Source organism: Chionomys nivalis, chromosome 2 (assembly GCF_950005125.1).
Source record: "Chionomys nivalis chromosome 2, mChiNiv1.1, whole genome shotgun sequence".
Lineage (NCBI taxonomy): Eukaryota > Metazoa > Chordata > Mammalia > Rodentia > Cricetidae > Chionomys > Chionomys nivalis.
This window is the reverse complement of record NC_080087.1, coordinates 38,588,927-38,607,353: the sequence shown is the minus strand read 5'-3', so window position 1 is coordinate 38,607,353 and position 18,427 is coordinate 38,588,927.

Genomic DNA, 18,427 nt, shown 5'->3' with positions numbered 1-18,427 from the left:
TTGTAGACCAGGCTGGTCTCGAACTCACAGAGATCCGCCTGCCTCTGCCTCCCAAGTGCTGGGATTAAAGGCGTGCGCCACCACCGCCCGGCAAGATGGTGTTCCCAGAATTGAAAGACCAGTTGGAGTTCTGTCTCCCCTGTTATTTGGCAATTTTATTTAGATCTTCATATATGCTTATATTATAGGAAGTTTATACTATGTTAGATTTCCATATGGCCCTTTATTATTTTAATTGTCCTTCCCCATATTCTCTGCCTTGAATATTTTTATTTTACCCTCCGTGTTTTTGTTTGTTTGCTTTTGTTTTTTTGTTTTTGTTTTTTGAGACAGGGCTTCTCTGTAGCTTTGGTGCCTGTCTTGGAACTAGCTCACCGATATTCGCCTGTCTTTGCCTCCCGAGTGCTGGGATTAAAGGTGTGCACCACCACTGCCTAGTTTACCCTCCCTGTATGATCCTCCCATTCTAGGTCCCCCACATCCAGCCTTATTTCATTATGCTTCCTAGAGATATCCCTGCTGGGAGCCGATTCGAGTGGCCGCCATTACAAGATGGTGCTTGGCCCCGGCCTTGCTTGCTGGACAGCTCCATATTAGGCAATGCAGTGGAACCGTGCCTCTCGTATGTACAGTGAGGATGATGTGCTTAGGGCCAATCCCGTGGCCAGGAGCATCGGCAGGCGCGCATTGGCCAATCCAGGCACGACTCGTTCCCTTACCCCCTATATAAGCAGCTGCCGCTTGGCACTCGGGGTCCCTCGCTTCCGCTCTCCCTTCAACCAAGAGGCTCCAATAAAGCGTGATTTGGGAAGAATCCTCGTCTGGTGGTCGTCCTTTCCTGCTGGTCAGGGAGTTCGCCGCATATCCCCTTCGCCCTTCTAGTACCCTTTCCTTTGCCTAATCTCTGTAGTTATATTGATTGTGGTTTATTTAACAACAACTTAACAGCTTACATCCACACATAAAGCAAATGCAAACCACATTAGTTTTTTTAACTTTGGTTTGCATTATTCAGGATTTCTTCTGGTTACATCTATTTATCTGCAAATCATTTGAGGTTATTTCTTTTTAATGGCTGGATAATATCCCATGTGTCAATGTACAACATTTTTTATTCATTCACCTGCTGACAGGCATTTATGTTGTTTTCAATTTCTGTCTATTATGAACAGAGCAGCAATGGACATGGTTGAGGAAGTGTTTCTATGGTAGGATGAAGCATCCTTGGGGTAGATGGTCAAGAGTGGTACAGCTGGATCTTGAGGTAGATTGTTTTTCACCTTTATGAGGATTTCCATAGTGGCTTCCAAGTTTCCTCTTCCATCAGTAAAGGATGTGTGTTCCTTTTATTCTACATCCTTGCCAGCATCCACTGTCTTTTGTTTTATAGATCTTAGACATTTCATTGGTTGTAAGATGAAATATCAAAGCAGTTTTGAATTGCATTTTCCTGATGACTAAGGATATTGAACATTTCTTCAAGTGTTTCTCAGCCATTTGAGTTTCCTGTTTTGAGAACTCTGTTTAAATCTGTACCCCATTTTTAGTTGGGCTATTTGTTTTCTCAATGTCAAATTTTATTTTCAGTTCTTTATATATTTTGGATACTAGTTCTCTATCAGATGCGTAGTTGGTAAAATCTTTTCCCATTCTGTAGGCTGCTGCTTTGTCCAAATGATGGTGTCTTTTGTCTTAGAGAAACTTTGCAGTTTTGTGATGTTCTATTTTTTAATTTTTGATCTTACTGTTGTGCTATCAGTGTTATGTTTGAAAACTTCTCCTGAGCCTATGAGTTCAAAATTACTCTTCACTTAATGTTCTATCAGACTCAGCATAACTAACCTTATGTGTGAGTATGAGCGTGTGAGTGCAGGTGCCAATGCAGGACAGAGGTGTCCTAGAACTTGGACCTGGAGTTCTTATAGGAGGTTGTGATGCACCGGATGTGGGTACTAGAAAGTGAATGTGAGTCTTCAGGAAGGTCAGTACGTGCTATTCACTGCTGAACCGTCTCTCTGCTCCCTTATTTATTTTATATAGCACATACAAAATCTCTGCAGGATTTAACAGGAGGAATAAAATCAGAGATGATGGTGGGGAAAAAAATGAAGTTTTTCCTGTCAAGTGGCAGAGGCCATATCTTCCCTATCCACTCCAAGAAAAAAGTGATGGAGTGCTTGTCCATGGAGCTAGGCAACCTTCTAGAGGCCTGAACGACATGAGTGAGAAAGCCAAGTTATAGCTCCCGAGATTTGCATCCTAAAGGATGGTCCAGACCTCACAGTGAGTGTGGCAGTTACAGTGTGTGGCAGCCTAAAGGGTGATATGGACCTCAAGGTTCTATTTGACAATATTGACAATAATTTCTGAATAATTTCATTCTTCATTAATTACAACGATCTACAATGGCCTGATAGAAACCGTTGTTGGAGTTTCTGTCCTGCCCGGTTCCCACAGTTGTTAAGTCCCAAAAAAATCACACAGAGTTCTACATTAGTTATAAACTGATTGGTCCATTAGCACAGGCTTCTTTTTAGTACTTCTTATTATAACTCATTAGGCTTCTTATTATAACTTATCTTAGCCCATTATTCTTGTCTATGTTAGTCATGTGGCTTGATACCTTTTTCGGTGAGGCAGTTACATCTTGCTTGCTGTGCAGCCAGATCAAGACAGCAGACCAAGCTTTCCTCTTTCCAGAATTCTCCTGTTCTCATTGACCCGCCTCTACTTCCTGTCTGGTTGTCCCACCTATACTTCCTGTCTGGCTACTGGCCAATCAACGTTTATTTAAAATATAATTGACACAATACAGACCATTGTCACACACCAAGAAACAAAATAGAAAGAATGCAATAAAGAAAGGGGGAAAAAAGCCAGAAATGTTTCAACTGACTTCATAGTAAATTTGTAAAGCAAAGGTCTGGTTTTTTCAATAGTTTTTGACTGTTTTATTTACAAATGATAATTATACATGTTTCAAAATCTGAAATTGTTTTTTCAATTAAAATTATTCATTCAGTTAATTAAAACTTTATTTCATCTTTGAGAATTTTATACAAGGGGTTGATTTACATCATTTTCACCCTTCCCTCTCCACCTTCAACTTCTTTTGTGCCACCTCTCAAATTATTGACTTTTCTTCTTTAGTTGTTATTTTATAACATATGCATATGTTTATATGCATACACACATATGTATACAATGATTTACATACCTCCTTCTGATTCCATTCAGCATTTCTCATATGTATATGTGTTTAGGGCTGACCATTTGGGATTGATTAACCTATCAGTAGCTTTGTCCCTGGAGAAGACTGATTCTTCTCTCTTGGCCATCATCATTTACCCGTAACTTCTCAGTTAGCAGTGTGGCCTTGGGAAATTTCCCCCATTAAAGGTTGGTGGTGTCATTATGCAGATTTTGCTTAGGTGACCACATTTTTGATGTTATGGGCGCAGCTTCCCTGTCATCTATAGAGACATTATTTCACAGCAGATGTCCTGGTTCTCTGGCTCTTATCACCACTACGTCCCCTCTTCTGGGATGTGCCTTAAGCCTTAAGCGTTGGGTTGTATTATAGCACCCCGCAATCTTTGTTCTCGTCATTTTGACCAGGTGTGGATGCCTGCATTAGTCTTCATTTTTTGCAGAAAGAGGCATTTCCGAAGAGGGGTGAGAGCTATGCTTACCTGTGGGTAGATGGATGAGAATTTAGAATGCAGTTAGAAATGACTCCGGAGGCAGAGCAAATTGAATGCTGGCAATCAGCTTACTTTATACTTCCTATTCAATACAGATCCCTCCCCTGTAGGCTGGTGCTCCACCCCCAGGATTATGTCTTCCCTCCCTAGTTAAACCCTTCTGCAGTCCTCAAAGACACACCTAGGGGTCATGCTAAATCCAACCAAGTTGGCAATAGGGATTTGCCCATCATGGTGCCTATTAAGATTTAGCATTTTGGAAATTTCTAACTCTTTTTGGCCTCTCCCCCCCATTTTTTCTACCTCTCTGAAGTTTTAAAGACAAAATTGTAGGAGTTTCTTATAGGTTTTAGAAACTGATTTCTTAAATATTGTCATAGGAGTACTTGAGACTGGTTCTGCTATATAGCCCAGGAATCTTCAAACTCAATATGTAACCAGAGCTCTGAATCCTACCTCAGATTTCCTAGTGCTGGAATTGCAGGCTTGTATTTCAGTGCCTGAATTTCTTGCTATATTCTTACATTACAAACAGCTCTCAGTCCACAATATGGTCAACATTGTTGATAGTATCAGGTTTTTTTTTTTTTGGTTTTTGTTTTTAAAGATTTAACATGTATTTGATAAAACCTCATTTATGCTTCTTAATAAAATCTTCTTGCCCCCTCAAAAAAGAAATGACTCTGATCAAAGGAGCTGACAGAAGCAAGTTCTCCTCTAGGATCCATGCTCTCATCAGCCATAGGCAGTTTCTTAGGTTTACAGCACCAGGCTTGAATTCTTTTCTATCAATCAGGCCTTACATCCAATTAGAAAGTTGTTACTCCTAAGACGTAAGTGCAGCGATTGCACCATTGGAGAGATCTTTGCAGAATGGTTCACTTTTGTGGTCCATAATTATTAGAGCTGGTCAAGACTATTGATTGCTTTCCTTCCATGGCATCTTGCATAGCAGCTTTGGATATTATGAGAGCTAGTCCTTATGGAGGCTTTAAGGTTGGCATCAGTTTGATTCCCCAAACTCCCATGTTCAAAGTTTGTGATGTCTTCAGTAATAGGGTCTGACCTTCAAGTTTTAGAAGGTGATTAAGGTCAATGCAGTGGCCATATTGGTTTGGGAGTCTCTTAGACTTCCCTAGCAACAACTCAAAGGAGGTTTTCTATGCTAGGCACTTAATAGATGTCTATTACTCTTGGGGGAACCATTATCAACTCAAGTGGAATAACTTTATTTGAAAAAAATATAAAATTAAATATGCCATATTTGTACTTTTAAGAAAACATAAAATAATGTCTTCCTATTTTTTTCAAACAACTTTAGTGTTATTTATTGCCTTTCTCTCCCTTTTCCTTTTTTTGCCCTTCCTTCTTCCCAGTTAAAATCTCCCCTCCATGTGAGTACATAGCCTGAAGAAACTGTCAACTGTGCTTTTAATGTGAGATTTAACCAAAGAATGCATTTTCCTTTAGAGTGTTTGTGTCAAGAAAGCTGACAAGACACAGAAAGGACTGAAATTCACACACGACAGTAGTTTTCTAATAATTTGAGTACTTTTCCTTGCTTGCTGTGTTTTTATATTCCACTTAACAATTTAATTATCACATATATATTAAAGCCTTTCTATATTAAAATGACTGCAAACAAGCAATGGGATAGTTTTTAAAAACCAGACACAAAGTCTTTCTTTAAGAATTTTGTGATTTACATAAGGGATTTTTTTTTTCTTTTTCTGCTAGGGCTAGGCACGATGACACAGCTGGTTTGTGAACTTTCTATGTAAGTCTGCTGACTTTTGTTCAAGTCCTGGAAGTCAGGTAAAAGTGGAAAGAAAGAGCCAACTTTACAGAGCTGTCCTATGATTTCCATATATTTGTAGACCCCACCCCGCCCCCAACAAACACACGGGCACACTAACAATGATGCTGATAGTAATAATAATGATAATAATAATAAATGGAATAGTAATAATAATAAATATTTAAAAAGCTCATCAAAAGCTGTGATTTTAACATTGATAAAAGGCTTTCGCTAGGAGGTATCTAAATTTGCTTGGGATATCTGGCAAGACGACAAGGGAAAGGCTGTCAGGAGAAACTTAGAAGGTAGAACCCAGAGGCCAGAACATTTCCAGCAGCACTGATACAAGCCAGTGAACAGCACCACCACCACTTGAATGCTAAGCAAACTGGAGATAGAATGGGAAGGTGCCAGTGGAGATGTCAAAAGACATGAGCCAGTACTGCAGCAAAAGCAGCTCTTGAGGTGCATTGGATATTAGCCTGTAGGTGAGCATGCTGTAGTTGAATCCTTGGAGCTCTAAAATGTTAGAAGAAGGCTGTCACTATATTCACCAAACATAGAACGTCAGGAGTAATGCGAATCTTTGAGCTACTGTGAAACAGGATGCCACAGTCTCACTTGAAATGTTGGTCATCTTTAGAGGATGAGGCTAGATTCTCCGAGGTAAGGGAATAAACAAACATGAAAGGTTTAATGAGCTTCTAAAAGCCAGTCTTCACCTAGTCGAAAGCATAGAGGAGAGTTCCAGAAGGAATAACACATGTTATTTGCTTTGTCTAATAAATATTTATTAACCGCCCACAACATATCACTGTATAAGGTATGATTCTCACTCTTGAGGAGTATATAAAGCACCACAGAAACAGCAGTCTTTGAGTCTGAAGAACTAAAGCAATAGAATCATGGGTGTCTGGTGGCTACTTCCCATCCCCCAGGTACTTGGAGTGAATTATACTGCTGATCTCAGAGTGGGAAAGTTAATGCACAATTGCATTTCTTAATGGGCTTGTAAGTACTCCTTTTGTGAACTGAATGCTTGTCTATTTGTAAGACACGTCAGAACAAGGTCTAGAGGGAGCTCTTTAAGATACTGATACAAAGTTGGGGTTATAAAAATAAACAAAAAGTCAGGATTTTTAGTAGATTGTATGAAAAAAGGAAGGGGGAACAAAGGCATTGCCTTAGTGGTGGGCACAGGCTGTGCTCTTGGTGGCCTGTGAGCACGCATCTCTTTGTGCTTTGCCCAGGGTGGATGAGCATCAGAAGAACTTGGCTTCTTCCCCAGTTCCAGGGGAGAGGCCTGACTTGTCCCAGCCAATTATGGCAATGCCATAGTCCTGCCAAGTGATTCATTATGGCATGGGCATGCGACAGAATCTAGCAAGTGAGATATGACAGACATCATTTGACTTACTTCTGGGACAGTTTTAGCTACTGTTATTTAGAGACAAGGAAATGAATTTGCCCTCTTTTCCTCCTGGCTTGGGATGTGGTTGTGTAACGGTGGAACATGCAAAACTGCTTCAGCCATCTTGCTCGCACGAAGGACAAGCTTGAGGTCTCTTATCTCCAGTCTAATAATGAGATCTGGAAGGGATGGAAGAATGAGTTACACAAGGTTTAACAGACTGACGAGCCGACCAGCTAACCGTTTTCTCCTGGCTATAGCTCTAAACTTTTGTATAACTCAGAGAAATGTCTTTATGGAAGCCAGGGTTATTTTGATGGCTTTTTTAGTTCTTGAGCCCCAAAGCTCTATAGGAGAGGAGACTGTTTCCTTCGGCCTTTTAGATTCAGTACCAAGCATCCTGCACATTAAACTGACAGAAGACAGATTAGTACATGGAAGGCTTATGCTTCATTTTTTAAACACTCCTTTCTTTTGAAAACTACATTGTTGGTTGATATTCAAAACGATGAACATAGTTAAAGTTCATAACTTGCTGAGTCTATAAGTCAGCACATCACCAATGAGGTCACCACTCTTGGAATATGTATTTAGAGACTGGATTTCTGAAAAACGCTGTGTGATGGGTAGTGTTAATTGTCAACTCGGTAGACTCTGTAGTCACTGTGAGTGGTGTTTTATCCTGATCTTATGATCCTGGATTGTATAAGAAAGCAAGCTGAGCAAGCTGTAGGGGATCCTGCAGGACAAGGCACTAAGAAGAATCCATCATGGTTTCTGCTGAATTAAAGAGCCTGGCTCCAGGCTCTTGCCTTGCTTTCTTTCTACCCTAATTTTCTTTAATGATGGACTATGCTTTGGAAGTATAAAATGAAATAAAAACTTTCCTTCCTTAGCTGCCTTTGGTTATCATGGCGGAAGGAATCCTGTCTCACATCATGTGTCCATTCCCTAGGCAGAGGTCCTGAATTGTCTTAAGAAGAGAAAGCTGATGACTGGTATGTATGCATTTGCTTTCTCTTCTCCTTGCTTCTTCACTGCAGATGAGATGTGGCCAGGTCCCTCAAACCCTCCCTCTTGCTATGGTTTCTCCACCACGATGAACTGTGCTCTGCACAGTTCTAGAAAAAAAACCCTTAAAATGCTTGGTTAGAGGATTTTATCACAGCAACAAAGTAAGACATACCGACTCCTCCCCACTGGTACCCACAAAGTAATTTTAATCAGGAAAGAAGCCTGACATCCCTCCATCTAACTTGCATCTGTTATCTTCATCTTAAAATTTCAGGTCACTTTCCTTCTTAAACTGCATGTAAGCATGTTAATCATACAGGGAGTGTCCATATAATACTGGTGACACCTAATCTATCTCACCTCCCTTCAAGGACCAAGGCAGGCAGATAAAAGTAATTGGGGCATCTTACTATTGGCTTTAAAGGGTCCTATTCTACAAAAAAGCACTCCAGAATCTACCGTTACTGTTAGAAATCTGTAGCCTCATTTACTTCTGAGAGGAGAGCCTCACGACAGATCGCGCAAAGATGGGATCACTCCCAAGCACGAACATTCATCTCATGAAATTGGTGTCCCCATAAACATTAGGGATGCCTTTGAACTACTTTGTAGAATCAGAGCTAGTACTTCACCAGACTCCAGCTTCACCAAGACAACTTAATTATGCTTACTTCTTGCCCCCACTCCAGTTCCTTCTCTAGGTAAATCTGAAGTTCAAGTCTGTCCTCTGTAGGAGAACTTGGGCTCAGTGAACTCTTTCATCCCTTCTTCCTTGCATGGCTACATTGGTTAATTCTTGTGTCTCAGTTCTTTACTCACTAAATTAACTGGCATGTTGGGGCTTTGGGAATTTAGGGGGCCTTTTCGTAAAACCCTTGTAACACTATTTTTTGTTATAAACCTGGATCATTGAAATCACAATTGTCACATCGCTAATTATTTCTCTGTTTTGAAATGTCAATATTTGATTTATGTATTTGGATGCTCTAATGTTGATGGCATATGTAAGCGTACTTATATGGTCCTTTGAAAATAACTAATTTACAAATATTTAATGACCTTTTAAAAATTGCATGGTAGTTTTTGAGTTAAAATCTGTTCAGTTCGATATAAGTAGAGTAACTCATGCTCTTTCCTTGGTTTAGATGGTTTATTTCTTCCTATCCCTTTACCTTTATGTATTGGTGCTCTTAAAAATTCCCTTCTGGTGGTGTTTAAGTGGCTCCATTCTGTTAATTTTTAAAATCCACTTAGCCTCTATGAGACTTTTAATTTCATGTTCATAGTAACATTTTTATGACTATAGACTTAAATTTTTTATTTTAGTTGTTTTCTGTAGGTTTCACAGGTCTTTGTTTTGTTCTTATCTCTCCAACTTATTGTCTTTATTAGTATGTTTGTAATGATGGATTTGAAGTTTTTAACATATTGTACCAGCTAGCTTAAGTGGACTCAACACAAACTAGAGCCATTTTGAAAGAGAGGTCCACAACTGAGACAATGCCTCCAACACACCAGCCTGTACATATATAGCACATTTTTAAAAATAGATGATTGATATGAAAGTGTACAGGTTACTGAGGATGGGTGTTGCCGGTCCTGAGCTGGCGGTCCTTGCGTGCTATAAAAAAGCAGGCTGAGCCGGGCGATGGTGGCGCACGCCTTTAATCCCAGCACTTGGGAGGCAGAGGCAGGCGGATCTCTGTGAGTTCGAGACCAGCCTGGTCTACAAGAGCTAGTACCAGGACAGGCTCCAAAGCCACAGCGAAACCCTGTCTCAAAAAAAAAAAAAAAAAAAAAAAAAAAAAAAAAAAAAAAGCAGGCTGAGCAAACCAGTAAGCAGCATGCCTCCATAGCTTCTGCCCGACTCCTGCTTACAGGTTTCTGCCCTGACTGGTTGAGCTCCCGTCATGACTCCTTCTCATATTGTGAGAAGTTGTGTGGAACTGTAAGCTGAAACAAACCCTTTCCTCCCAAGGAACTCCATCTAAGACAAGTATGTACTGTAAAGTCTTCCTCTGGGATAGTGATGAGATGTCCATAAAACTTCATATGGTTTTAAAAGACTATTTTAGCTACTGAAAACTTCAATTTTATACAGAATTAGATTTATTTTCCTAACTTTCATTTATGGATACCATCACTTACTTCATTTTCACTCTTATTCTTTAACCAGTTTTGTTTATAATTATATTTATTAATTTTTGTTTAGTTTTCTTTGTGTGTCTATGTCTGTGTTCGGCATGCATGTGTGCATTCGTGAAGGCTAGGGGAAGGTGTCTGACCCCTGTAGTTGCAGTGATCAGCAGTTGCAAGCCACCTTCAGGCTCCTGAACACTAGGACCTGAACACTTAACTCTTAACTGTTGAGTCATTTCTCCAGATCCTTATTTTGTTATCCTCGTCCTAAATTCTATGCTTAATCATGACATATAACCCTCCTATGCAGAAACACTGAATTTGCAGGCAATCTTCCACAGGGAAAAGGTGCTTTTATGAGAGTCGCCAGATCAGGAGAGAGGCACAAGGACATGGCAGAGCAGGCCGGACAGCTAGAGTTTGTTTTCCTCCACGTTGTTCTCCAAAGCCCACTTAACAAAGCACTGAAAGAGAGTCCCCAAAGCCACACGTTTTCCTGGGGAAGAAAGGGTTTGCAGGAATGGGGATTAAAACCTCCATCCCACCCCACTTTTGATATATAAGCCATATGTTGGTTTATAGATATTCATATATACATGTATATTGGGTGTCACGGAAAAAAAGATAAAACCCAGAGGTACTTAGACTCATGGGCATACCATTTTGACAAAGGGACAATAAATTGTAAAGAGGCAATTAGACAATGAAAAGGGGAGTGTTCAGTTTCTAAGAGTAGTAACTTATAGGAATATACGAAATATACGGTAGACAAGGATCATGTAGTCTGATTTGTTACACAAATAAGAACCGGAGGTAGGGACACCTTGGCAAGGGAGATTCATGTTCCTTCAGAAAGGGAAGCATATGTCCTTGAGTTAAGGTGCAAACGGGAGGGCCAGAGAATTCTTCCTGCTGCTTTCAATTCACTTCAGCTCAAAATAACCCTGACGTCAAAGCAGACTATTTCGGAGTGGCATATTTCGATCTCCCTCAGTGTCATGCCACATATAGCATCACCTCGTTTTTTTGTTCTCAGAGCCCAGGCTTGAACCTTTCACTCTGGACTCTGGCTACATTTTATGTGCTCTAGGAACCACAGCAAATTGGAGTGGGGTGTTAGTTTTCAGACTAGATATATTAACAGATCACAACTTTCATGTCGAAGGTAAAAGCAAGTCTTAAGCATCAAGAAACAAAGCAAAAGGCGAAGGTTGGAAGTGTAGCTCAGTGGTAGGTAAGTGAAAATAAAAGAAGTAAAAAGGAGGGGCATGGCTGCTCCTAGGTATGGTGGAGGAGAAAGTTTATCACAGATACGTGAGAGAACATAACCAGAGGTAGGGACATCTAGGAGTCATGATCAGGCTGAGCTAGGCCATGTGGGAGGAGGGGGAAGGGAAGGGAGCAGGAAGATAAGGGAATCAGGTGCAGTAGCCAGGAGGCCAAAGGTCCAAAATAGAAGGATAACGAAAATATCTAGGTTATATAGGGAAAATTCTCTGCAGGAAGGGCAGCCCAGCCCCTGGACTGGAGACTTCAGTGTAGAGGGTAGGATATGCCAGCAATCCCCTGTAACAGACAGGGACTGAGGGAGGCTGGGAAATCCTGGGGTCCAGGTTGGGCTTTGATATGTGAGATAGGCACTTTGGGTTTGAGAATTGACAGTCAAATGCATGTTTGTCATGTGTGAGGGAGGAGGGTTGGTCCTTAGTACCAGTAATACTACTACTACTACTACTACTAATATCATCAGACCAAGACAGTAAATGTAGCGACATTTCATTTGCATTTTAATAAATAGAACTTTCCTGAGGATCAGAAAAGTAAAACAGCCACACTGGCAAGCCTTCCAGACCAGGCAGCAATAATCCACACCTTTAATCCCAGTAGCCACACTAGCTTGCCATAGAGACCATGCGGTAGTGGTACACATTTTTAATCCTAGAACTAGAGAGGGTTATAAAGCAGGAGCAGACAGGTCTCAGGCTCAGTCTCATTCTGAGATTTCTGGAGGCAGGATCTCCATTTTCAGACTGAGGTCAAAGTGAGGACCAATGGCTGGCTGCTTTGATTTTCTGGTCTTCAGGCTGAACCCCAATTTCTGTCTCTGTGTTTTTATTAATCGTGCTTCAAGAAAATGAGCTAAGAAATTTTTAAAAAAGCATATGTTGGGGCTGAGGATGCAATTTAGGTAGTAGAAAGCTTGCCTATGAAGTCTTGAGCCGATAACCCGGCACCACCTACAACTGTGTGGTGGTATACTCTAGTAATCCTAGCATGAACGTGGTGAGGGCTGGAGGATCACAAGTTCAAGGTCATCCTTGCCTATGAAGTGAGTTTGACACCAGCCGGTTTTGAACCAAGATGCAATTGTTCCAATTATGGCAATATTCTTATTTTTGTGACTTCTGAGAGTAAAAGCGCAAAGATCTAAAGCAAGTGATCAGAAACTCGCAGTGGATTGACAGACAGCTATTTCTTCATAGTTATAAAAATAAACACGGTTCTGTCTGCAATTTAGTGGGGTGGTTGTCACCCAGCTCTTCTTTAAAATAGACAGATGAGGGAGATGCAGGTTAGCCCTTCATAACTGAAGACTGGGAGTAAGAATGGGAATCTTATGACCAATGGAATATCTCTTTTTACATCACTATTAATATCATTTATTTGCGTAGGGGTTTGAATGACATTTAAGAACATCTTGGCCATATGAAATTGAATTTCAGTGAAATAAGGCTGTTACTTTGTGGCATATCTGACTTAGCACCTTTTCTCTTCAAAGATATGGTTTTAACTAGTGCGTTTGAAGGCGATGAAGAGGACAGCAGCCTCTTTCCCAGCAGCGATTCCTTTACGGACTTGAGTTTTATGTCACATGAAGCTGACCTTTGTGGCATCTCTGAGTGATGGCTGTTTTTGATTCTTTTATTAGGAGGACTTCATTCCTGATTGAGAAGCAGACAGTGAAAATGTCACGTCTTCCTTTGAGGTGTGGGGAATCACTTGCAAAGGCTCAGTCTTCCGAGCTGCATGAGGGATAACTTCTGTAGAATGTTAGGTCAGAACTTTGACTACTGACATTTCTCACTTTCAAGTGTAGGCCTCGATGACATAAACACAGGGAACCGTCTCACATTGTCTACCTGTTTTAGTGACCCCAACACCCAGAGAGCACAGCTACAAGGCAGTGAGGGTTGAAATCAACAGTCAACTTGGTGGGTTTTAGAATCAGCAAGGAAACAGACCTTTGGGCGTTTCTACAGGGTTGAGGTGGAAAGACCCACCCTAAATCTAGGCAGTACCATTCCATGGACGGGGCTCCCAGGCTGATTAACAAGGAGGAAATATTTTGAAGACCAGCCTTCATTGCTGTCTGATTCTTGACTGTGGATGTGACCGGGAGTAGCCCCAGTCACTGTTGCCATGATTTACTTGTCATTATGGATGATGCTCTTGAACTGTGAGCTTGAACAAACTGTTTCTGACTTAAGTTGCTTTTGTTACTTTGTCTCCCCAGTAAAAGGAACTATCACACAGGTAATGCCACTTGTCACCAAGTCAAATCTTGTTTCTTTTGAGCTGAGCTTGAAACCATAGCAGAGGTCACTACAGCACAAAGGACTTTAGTGGTCAATGAAGGGCAGGCACTTGGTGTTACTCTCTCAAGTCATTCCCTACTTACAAGTATAAGAGCCATACTTTCTTAGGAGGGAGGCAGTCACATGATTTAATAAGTGGATGGAATGTATACGATCTTTTCGGGAAGGGACCAATGTATATTCAAGAATTCTCTCTCCCCGTACCCTTGATCATGGTTAGCGATTTACAGGGATGTTCACAGAAACAGCACAGTTCCAATGGGCAGGAATTTACTGCAGAGGTGGTTTTTAAGATGAAAGTGAAGCTAAAGGCAACCAGTCATCAAGAAAGATGTCTGAGTGTCACATCTGCTGTTTGTCACAGAAACTCACAATTCTGGGGTAAACCAAGAACTCCTAGGGCACATAGTGATTACGCAAGTGTGCTTAGATGAGTGGTCAGGAGAGAGGGGTACTAGAGAATGGAAAAGAAATGAAGAAAAGAAAGAAGAGAGGGGGAATAGAGAAGGAGAGGGAAGGAGATGAAGGAGAGAGAGAGAGAGAGAGAGAGAGAGAGAGAGAGAGAGAGAGAGAGAGAGAGAGAGAGTCAGGAAGATAGAGAATGGACTACCTGTGAGGACAGGGATACCAGCAAGATTAACCTGTTGACAACAGCAGAGTTGAAACTGCCAGCATGAGTGTTAACTCTTTTCTTGCTCCTCGGCCCTGGCTTAAGAAGGTTCTCTTTTAAAGGGTAGTGGAGACCTTACATGAACCGGAAAGTGAGATGATGATTTTGTACAAATTATGAGTCATGATTACACGAGAATTGGTTTAGAGAAATTATCAGATATTCTGAAATTAATGAAGGGTTTATTTATAGATTATCTTGACCCATTCTTTTCTCTAGCTTTATAGAAAAGGAAATATTTCTTTTTTAATATTTATTAAGTACTGCCCTAAGGTACTAATTTTGATGTGTTCGCATTTTTGCATTTGTTGCAGTTGGGTATGCCTGAGCCTTCTGCCTTCTAGGCAAGTGTGCTGCTGCTGAACTATGTGTCCAAGCTCCGGTATTAGGTTCTTGACGGCCATGTATTGTTAAGAATCTAGAGGTAACTCAATGTAATGAGCTGCCCATGATATAAAAGGCACAATTAGGTACAGATTGGACATTGAGGCAAAATTACATTTCAATTATAAGGAACAAAGATTATATACCATTTGGCAGAATAAGACTCCACTCTTCCTGCAATAGATACCCATTGAGTGTCTCCAAGGCATTAGAGACTGCACTTTGTACCAGAGTTATGATGGTGCACAAATAGAATTTTTGAACTTATTCTTGGATGCTAACATTAATTTAAAACCCTCACTAATGTTTAATTATAAGCCACATTAAATATCGTGACTGAAGTTGATAGCGGTGTCAGGTCAGAACAGAAGCTTTCAGTTGCCTATTTCCTTAATGAACGAGGAACCATGTGGTATATTCTGTATAAACTTTGGTTTAGCCATGTGATCTTCTTGTGATTCATGTTCTTCATCTTCTAAGCAAAAAGAGGTATATTTATCTTATCTATAGAGAAAATGAATATAAATGAGGCAGCCTGAAAATGAAAAGTGTTATACAAATGGAAGTTGAATAGTGTAACAGGATAACAGTCAAAAGTACTGAAGCAAGGAATACCTTTGTAGAGCAGGCTATTTGTTATCCGAATTAATTATGGTAAATCCAGAGAATGTAATTTGCTTTTGTAAGTATTTCACAAAAGTATTTTGCAGAGGTTGTCATTGACTTTTGAGAATAGTCAAAAGAATGTTAGATGATGAAAATATGTTTCAGTTATTTAGAGAAAGTTGGAGGGGAGGCTGGGACACTCAGGGCTGCAGGTAGGAATAGCGGTTTAGTTCCACTAGTCGTGGTGTATCTTGGTGCCAGGGGCTCCTTTTATGCTCTGATGTATTTCGTCAAGAGACAATCCTTCTGCCTCAGTCTCTCTCTTGATTTCACCTGCCCTATTGCCTGAAATGTTCCTTTTTTTCCTAGTGGGAATGGTGATTTGTTATTTGATATTATGTAAGTTGCGTGAGAGAAAGATCTCATGCTGATCTCTGCCTGGAGGCCTTGAAGAATTAGCCCATACTTGAACAGATAGCTTCTTCTTCCTTTTTAGATAGGACATGTTGTATTTTTGCCTATCTCTTTCACTCTTTCATAAATATTTCTCCAATTTATATTGTTCCCACATTATTCTTACTTTTAATTATGTGTTTGTGTGTGGGTCTGTGTACATATATTTGTATGCAGGTACTGCATGAATCAAAAAGAGGACCCTGGATCTCCTGAGGCTGGAGTTACAGGTGGTTGTAAACTGCTGCTGGGTACTGGGAACCAATTTGTGTGCTCTGCAAGAGCCATGTGTGCTCTTAACCACCAAGACATCCCACTTGCTCCTAGGCAACGTTTCAAAGACAACATTCTATAGGTCTGATGTTTTCTTTAGCCTACTAGCATAGCATGCTAAAGCCAGAATTGATATGACATGTATTTTACACTTTCTGTATAGTCATCAGAGGTACCTGATAGCAATTATCAATAGAAGAGATAGCTTATAGCTGTCACTCTCAAGTCATTCAAAGCTATACACTGTTTTAGGAACTGAGATAACCCTTGAGCTCCCTACTTCTTTAATGTCAGATAGGCATCCTCTATGACATACAGGTCTTTAGGAACATACATCATATAACTGCTAAATACTTTCGGTAGAATTTCACACTATGATATTTATTTCATGCCTTCATATCTTTTCAGGCAGGCAAAAAAAATCATTATATTATAAGCACAACTTTATTTTTTGATACACTTATGTTAAAAACACATATCCTAGTAAGCAAATTTCCAAAATGTACTTTTAATTTTCAGGATTATAATATAATTAAATCATTTACTTCTTCCATTTCTACTCTTCAAACCTTCCTATATACCTTTCTGTCATCGCTTTAAAAATCATATCCTCCTTTTCATTGATTGTCATATATACATGGATACAAATACACATGATGTGGGAGTGATTTCTTTCTAATCTGTTGCTTTCATTGGTTAATTAATAAAGAAACTGCCTTGGCCCATTTGATAGGCCAACCCTTAGGTGGGTAGAGTAAACAGAACAGAATGCTGGGAGAAAGAAGCCGAGTCAGGCAGTCGCCATGATTCTCTCACTCCAGACAGATGCAGGTTAAGATCTTTCCTGGTAAGCCAGCTCGTGGTGCTACACAGAATATTAGAAATGGGTTAGATCAATATGTAAGAGCTAGCCAATAAGAGGCTGGAACTAATGGGCCAGGCAGTGCTTAAAAGAATATAGTTTGTGTGTTGTTATTTTGGGGCATGAACTAGCCAGGCCGCCAGGAGCTGGGTGGCAGGAACGCCAGCCCACAGCTCCCACTACATACACATAAATATTCCTAAGTACATAAATACAACCTGTTCAGTCTGTATAATATTACTTACATGCATGTTTTCAGTGCTGACCACTTGGTACTAGATGACCAAATGTCATGCTCTTCTATGAGGATGACCGTTTCTTCTCATCTCAGCATCCCTTAGTTGTCTATAGTTCTTTGGGTATGTTTGAGGTCTCCTGGCATTGCCCTCATCCACTTTAGCACATCTACTCTTGTTTAAACTCTTATTTAGGTCATCATGTTGGTGAGACTTTGTGGGTGTAGCTTCTGATATCACTAGGAGACTCTATTTCATAGAAAACTCCTTTATCTTCTGACTTTTACAATCTTTCCACCCTCTCTTCCACAGAGATTCCTTAGTCTTAAGTGTGGGAGTTGTTACCTTGAGAATAGGCTCCACAACTCTGCATTTTGATTGGCTGTGGTTTTCTATGATGATCTCCATGTGTTGCAAAAGAAGTTTCCTTGATAAGGGAAGAAGACTACACTTACATGTGAGCAGGATGACAAATATTTAGAATGTATTTAGGAGTTAGGTTTGTTTTTAAAAAGTGGCAGCTGTAGATTCTCTTCCAAGAATTATAACTTCACTAACCCTAGGTAGTTTTCTGTTTCCAGTATCCGGCATGATTCCTGCTTGTTTAGCAGGTCTGGAGTCCAATTAGAGGGCTGTTGGCTATTGCTAAGGTATATGTAGTGCTGATACACCCTTAGGGTTATCATGCAATACTAGTTATTGATGTGGTTCATAGACATCATCTTCTTTGGAAGTTTGCATGGAGCCTTCTGGTACCATGAGAGCCAGTCTTCAGGGAGGATGCTGAACAGCAACTTTTAACAAATTCACTGGACATAAAAGAGATTTGGTATTGACACCTATTAATCCATTAATCACTAAGGAAGATTTGGCTGAATCAGTTTGTCCCCTGATGGTTCCCTTTCTTCTTAATTGCTCATCTGTGTCTTTTATCAAGCTGTACTTTTAACTTTCAAGGGAAGAGCTTTAATGAAAGGTATGAAAATCATGAATGTTTAGACAATGTTGAGTACATTCAACTCAACTCTGTTGATATCCTAATCATTGCCTTCATGTACATTATCAGTGTTAATATTGAAAACTCACTCTTCATGAAGCAGCATGACATGTGTCTGCAGTCTAAACAGAGATGGGATAGTGACTCCTACTGCAAGGGAACTGCAGCTACTGTTGAAAATCCATTGTCAAATTATGATCAGTCTGAAATGGTCCAGTTTCTGAAGGCTGTTGAGCACCTACCTGATGATACACATGAAAACCCTTACACCACAAAACCCCATT